This window comes from Triticum dicoccoides, chromosome 3A, assembly GCF_002162155.2.
Source record: "Triticum dicoccoides isolate Atlit2015 ecotype Zavitan chromosome 3A, WEW_v2.0, whole genome shotgun sequence".
In the NCBI taxonomy this organism is placed as follows: Eukaryota; Viridiplantae; Streptophyta; class Magnoliopsida; order Poales; family Poaceae; genus Triticum; species Triticum dicoccoides.
Genome location: NC_041384.1, coordinates 531766929 through 531773979, shown reverse-complemented (window position 1 = coordinate 531773979; position 7051 = coordinate 531766929).

The following is a 7051-nucleotide window of genomic DNA, read 5'->3' as shown; positions in this document are numbered from 1 at the left end:
GTAATATGTCCCTAGTAAGACTCTAGTTGACTAGCTCGTTGATCAATAGATGGTCATGGTTTCCTGACCATGGACATTGGATGTCATTGATAACGGGATCACATCATTAGGAGAATGATGTGATGGAAAAGACCCAATCTTAAGCGTAGCACAAGATTGTGTAGTTCGTTCGCTAAAGCTTTTCTAATGTCAAGTATCATTTCCTTAGACCATGAGATTGTGCAACTCCCGGATATCGTAGGAATGCTTTGGGTGTACCAAACGTTACAACGTAACTGGGTGGCTATAAAGGTGCACTAGAAGTCTCTCCAAAAGTGTCTGTTGGGTTGGCACGAATCGAGACTGGGATTTGTCACTCCGTATGATGGAGAGGTATCTCTGGGCACACTCGGTAATGCATCATCATAATGAGCTCAATGTGACTAAGGAGTTGGTCACGGGATCATGCGTTATGGAACGAGTAAAGTGACTTGCCAGTAATGAGATTGAACAAGGTATTGGGATACCGACGATCGAATCTCGGGCAAGTAACATATCGATGGACAAAGGGAATTGTATACGCGATTGATTGAATCCCCGACATCGTGGTTCATTCGATGAGATCACGTGGAACATGTGGGAGCCAACTGATGTATACTACACAACCTTCTTCTTGTAGACGTTGTTGGGCCTCCAAGTACAGAGGTTTGTAGGACAGTAGCAAATTTCCCTCAAGTGGATGACCTAAGGTTTATCAATCCGTAGGAGGCGTAGGATGAAGATGGTCTCTCTCAAGTAACCCTGCAACCAAATAACAAAGAGTCTCTTGTGTCCCCAACACACCCAATACAATGGTAAATTGTATAGGTGTACTAGTTCGGCGAAGAGATGGTGATACAAGTGGTATATGGATGGTAGATACTAGTTTTTGTAATCTGAAAATATAAAAACAGCAAGGTAACTAATGATAAAAGTGAGCGTAAACGGTATTGCAATGCTAGGAAACAAGGCCTAGGGTTCATACTTTCACTAGTGCAAGTCCTCTCAACAATAATAACATAATTGGATCATATAACTATCCCTCAACATGCAACAAAGAGTCACTCCAAAGTCACTAATAGCGGAGAACGAACGAAGAGATTATGGTAGAGTACGAAACCACCTCAAAGTTATTCTTTCCAATCGATCCGTTGGGCTATTCCTATAAGTTTCACAAACAGCCCTAGAGTTCGTACTAGAATAACACCTTAAGACACAAATCAACCAAAACCCTAATGTCACCTAGATACTCCAATGTCACCTCAAGTATCCGTGGGTATGATTATACGATATGCATCACACAATCTCAGATTCATCTATTCAACCAACACATAGAACCTCAAAGAGTGCCCCAAAGTTTCTACTGGAGAATCACGACGAAAACATGTGCCAACCCCTATGCATAGGTTAATGGGTGGAACCCGCAAGTTGATCACCAAAACATACATCAAGTGAATCACGTGGTATCCCATTGTCACCACAGATACGCATGGCAAGACATACATCAAGTGTTCTCAAATCTTTAAAGACTCAATCCGATAAGATAACTTCAAAGGGGAAACTCAATCCATTACAAGAGAGTAGAGGGGGGACAAAACATCATAGGATCCAAATATAGCAAAGCTCGAGATACATCAAGATCGTATCACCTCAAGAACACGAGAGAGAGAGAGAGAGAGATCAAACACATGGCTACTGGTACATACCCTCAGCCCCGAGGGAGAACTACTCCCTCCTCGTCATGGAGAGCACCGGGATGATGAAGATGGCCATTGGAGAGGGATTGCCCCCTCCGGCAGGGTGCCGGAACGGGTCTAGATTGGCTTTCGGTGGCTACGGAGGCTTCTGGCAGCGGAACTCCGGATCTATTGTGCTCCCGGATGTTTTTAGGGTATATGGAGATATATAGGCGGAAGAAATATGTCAGGGGGGGAACGAGGGTGGAGGGCGCGCCCAAGGGGGTGGGCGCGCCCCTGCCTTGTGGCTTCCTCGTAGATCCCCTGACGTGCACTCCAAGTCTTCTGGGCTTCTTCTGATCCAAAAATAAGTTCTGTGAAGTTTCAGGTCAATTGGACTCCGTTTGGTTTTCCTTTTCTGCGATATTCTAGAACAAGGTAAAAACAGAAAATGGCACTGGGCCCATAAACATCCAAAACAGAAGATAATATAGCATGGAGCAATCAAAAATTATAAATACGTTGGAAGCATATCACCAACATGGGTATCCAGATCCCCCTGTTGGTTATTGGCCGGAGAGATGTCTCGGTCATGTCTACATGCCTCCCGAACCCGTAGGGTCTACACACTTAAGGTTCGATGACACTAGGGTTATAGGGAAAGTTTGTACGTGGTTACTGAATGTTGTTCGGAGTCCCGGATGAGATCCCGGACGTCACGAGGAGTTCCGAAATGGTCCGGAGGTAAAGAATAATATATAGGAAGTGAGGATTTGGTCACCGGAAGTGTTTCGAGCATCACTGGTAATTCCACCGGGAGGGGTCACCTGCCCCGGATGCGTGCATGGGCTAAGAGTGGGAAGGGACCAGCCCCTGAGTGGGCTAGTGCGCCTCCCACCAAGGCCCAAGGCGCAGCTAGGAGGAGGAGGGGGAAACCCTAGGCGCAGATGGGTCTAAAGGCCCACCCTAGGGCGCGCCCCCCTCTCTCCCTCTTGGCCGCCCCCTCCAGTCCCATCTAGGGCTGCCGCACCCCCCAGGGTGGGAACCCTAGAGGGGGCTCAACCACCTCCCCTCCTCCTATATATAGTGGGGTTTTTTGGGGCTGCCAAGGACACGAGTCTTTCTCTCCCTCGGCGCGGCCCTACCTCTCCACATCCTCATCCTTTGTAGTGCTTGGCGAAGCCCTGCTGGAAACCACACTGCTCCAACACCACCACGTCGTCGTACTGCTGCTGGAGTTGTCTTCCCCAACCTCTCCCTCCTCCTTGCTGGATCAAGGCGCGGGAGACGTCACCGGGCTGCACGTGTGTTGAACGCGGAGGCGCCGTTGTTCGGTGCTTAGATCGAAATCGACCGTGATCTGAATCGCTGCGTGTACGACACCTCCAACCGCGTTCTTGTAATGCTTACGCATCATGGCCTTTAAGGGTATGAAGATACACTCCCCTCTCTCTTGATGCTAGTCTCTCCATAGATTGATCTTGGTGACACGTAGGAATTTTTTTGAATTATTGCTACATTCCCCAATAGTGGCATCATGAGCTAGGTCTATGCGTAGTTTCTATGCATGAGTAGAACACAAGATGTTGCGGGCGTCGATTTTGTCAATTTACTTGCCGTTACTAGTCTTATCTTGATTCGACGGCATCGTGGGATGAAGCGGCCCGGACCGACCTTACACATACGCTTACGTGAGACTGGTTCCACCGACTGACATGCACTAGTTGCATAAGGTGGCTAGCCGGTGTCTGTCTCTCCCACTTTAGTCGGATCGGATTTGATGAAAAGGGTCCTTGTGAAGGGTAAATAGAAATTGGCATATCACGTTGTGGTTTTGGCATAGGTAAGAAACATTCTTGCTAGAAACCTATATCAGCCACGTAAAAAACTTGCAACAACAATTAGAGGACGTCTAACTTGTTCTTGTAGCATATGCCGTGTGATGTGATATGGCCAAAAGGATGTGATGAATGATATATGTGATGTATGAGATTGATCATGTTCTTGTAATAGGAATCACGACTTGCATGTCGATGAGTATGACAACCGGCAGGAGCCATAGGAGTTGTCTTAATTTATTTATGACTCGTGTGTCAATGAAAACGCCATGTAATTACTTTACTTTATTGCTAACCATTAGCCATAGTAGTCGAAGTAATAGTTGGCGAGGAAACTTCAGGAAGACACGATGATGGAGATCATGATGATGGAGATCATGGTGTCATGCCGGTGACGATGGTGTTCATGTCGTGCCTCAAAGATGGAGATCAAAGGCGCAAGATGATATTGGCCATATCATGTCACTTTATGATTTGCATGTGATGTTTGTCATGTTTACATCTTATTTGCTTAGAACGACGGTAGCATAAATAAGATGATCCCTCACTAAAATTTCAAGAAAGTGTTCCCCCTAACTGTGCACCGTTGCGAAGGCTTGTTGTTTCGAAGCACCACGTGATGATCGGGTGTAATAGATTCTAACGTTCGAATACAACGGGTGTAAGCCAGATTTACACATCCAAAACACTTAGGTTGACTTGATGAGCCTAGCATGTACAGACATGGCCTCGGAACACGAGAGATCAAAAGGTTGAACATGAGTCGTATAGTAGATACGATCAACATGGAGATGTTCACCGTTGATGACTAGTCCGTCTCATGTGATGATCGGACACCGCCTAGTCAATTCGGATCATGTATCACTTAGATGACTAGAGGGATATCTATCTGAGTGGGAGTTCATTGAATAATTTGATTAGATGAACTTAATTATCATGAACATAGTCTAAATTTTCTTTGCAAATTATGTTGTGGATTAATAGCTCGTGCTCTAGCTCTTTGTTTTAATACGTTCCTAGAGAAAGACTAAGTTGAAAGATATTGTAAGCAATTGTGCGGACTAGGGACGTAGTCCGAGGATTTTCCTCACTGCTACACAGAAGGCTTCTGTCCTTGATGCACCGCTGGTGTGCCAACCCCTCTGGCGTCGTCTGTGGATGTTGTGAACATCTGGTAGACACGTTCTGATGACTACCTGATAGTTTAGTGCGCCATGCTTTACAACTTAGAGTTGGGGCTCCAAAAGCGTTTTGAACGCCATAGAACATATGAGATGTTCGAAGAGCTGAACTTGGTATTTCAAGCTCATGCCCGTGTTGAGAGGTTGAGACCTCTGACAAGACCTTTGCCTACAAGATGGAGGAGAATAGCTCAGCCAGTGAGCATGTGCTCAGAATGTCTGGGTACTTCAATCACTTGAATCAAGTGGGATTTAATCTTCCAGATAAGAGAGTGAATGACAATAGTTCTCCAGTCGCTATCACCAAGCTACTAGAGTTTTGTGATGAACTATAACATGCAAGGGAAGTTAATCCCGGAGTTGTTCATCGTGCTTAAGGCCGTGAAGGTAGAAATCAAGAAGGAGCGTCAAGTGTTGATGGTTAACAAGACAACTAGTTTCAAAGAAGGGCAAGGGCAAGAAGGGAAACTTCTTGAATGGCAAGCCAGTTGCCGCTCTAGTGAAGAAACCCAAGAACCCAAACCCGAGACAAAGTGCTTATATTAGGGGAATAGTCACTGGTAGCGGAACTGCCTCAAATACTTGGTAGATAAGAAGGCTGTCAACTTCAACAAAAGTATATTTGATATATGTGTGTTATTGATGTGTACCTTACTAGTACTCCTAGTAGCACCTGGGTATTAGATACCGGTTCAGTTGCTAATATTGGTAAACTCGAAACAAAAGCTACGGAATTAATGGAGACTAGCTAAGGGCGAGGTGACGATGTGTGTTGGAAGTGTTTCCAAGGTTGATGTGATCACCATCGCACGCTCCCTCTACCTTCGGGATTAGTGTTGAACCTAGATAAATGTTGTTTGCATTGGTGTCTGTGTTGAGCATGAACATGATTAGATCATGTTTATTGCAATACAATTATTCATTTAAGTAAGAGAATAATTGTTATTCTGTTTACATGAATAATACCTTCTATGGTCATGCACCCAATGTAAATGGTTTATTGAATCCCGGTCGTAGTTATACACATGTTCATAACATTGATGCCAAAAGATGTAGAGTTGATAATGATAGTACCACTTTCATGTGGCACTGCCGCTTAGGTCATATTACTGTAAAGTGCATGAAAGAACCTCCATGCTAATGGACTTTTGAAGTCACTTGATTTTGAATCACTTGGCACATATGCAAACCATGCCTCTTTGGCAAGATGACTAAAACCCCGTTCATTGGAACAATGGAACGGGCAAGTGACTTGTTGGAAATCATACATGCTGATGTGTGCGGTCCGATGAGTGTTGACGCGCGCGGTGGTATCGTTATTTTCTCACCTTCACCGGTGAATTGAGTAGATATGGGTATATTTACTTAATGAAGCATACGTTTGAAATGTTTGAAAAGTTCAAGCAATTTCATAGTGAAGTTGAGAATCATCGTAACAAGAAGATCAAGTTCCTTCGAACTGATCAAAGGGAAAGTATCTGAGTTATGAGTTTGGCAATCACTAAAGACAAGGTGGAATCGTTTCATAGTTGACGCCGCCTGGAACACCGTAGCATGATGGTGTGTCCGAACGTCATAATCGAACCTTATTGGATATGGTGTATGATGTCTCTTACCAATCTACCGCTATTTTTAGGGGTTATGCATTAAAGACAATTACATTCACTTCAAAAAGGGCACCATCTAAGTCTGTGGAGACGACACCGTATGAACTATGGTTTGGCAAGAAACCAAAGTTGTTGTTTCTTAAGGTTTGGGGCTACGATGTTTATGTCGATAGGCTTCGGTCAGAAAAGCTCGAACCCATAGCGGAAAATTGTGTCCTCATAGAATACCCAAACAAGACGATTGGGTATACCTTCTATCTCAGATCTGAGGGCAAAGTGTTTGTCGCTACATGTCCTTTCTCGAGAAAGAGTTTCTCTCGAAAGAATTGAGTGGGAGGAAGATAGAACTTGATAAGGTTGTTGAACCTTCACTTCGACCAGAGAGTAGTGCAGCACAGAAAGATGTTTCTGTGGCAACTACGTCAGTTGAAGAGAAAGCTAATGATGATAATCATGAAGATTCGGATGAAATTACCATCAAACCTCGTAGGTCGACAAGGGTGTGTACAACTTCTCAGTGGTAACCCTGTCTTAAAGGTCATGTTGTTGGACAACGATGAACCTATGAGCTATGAAGAAGCGATGTTGGGCTCGGATTCCAACAAATGGCTAGAAGCCATGAAATCCGAGATAGGATCCATGTATGAGAACAAAGTATGGACTTTGGTGGACTTTCCCGATGAACGGCAAGCCATTGAGAATAAATGGATCTTTAAGAAGAAGACAGACGC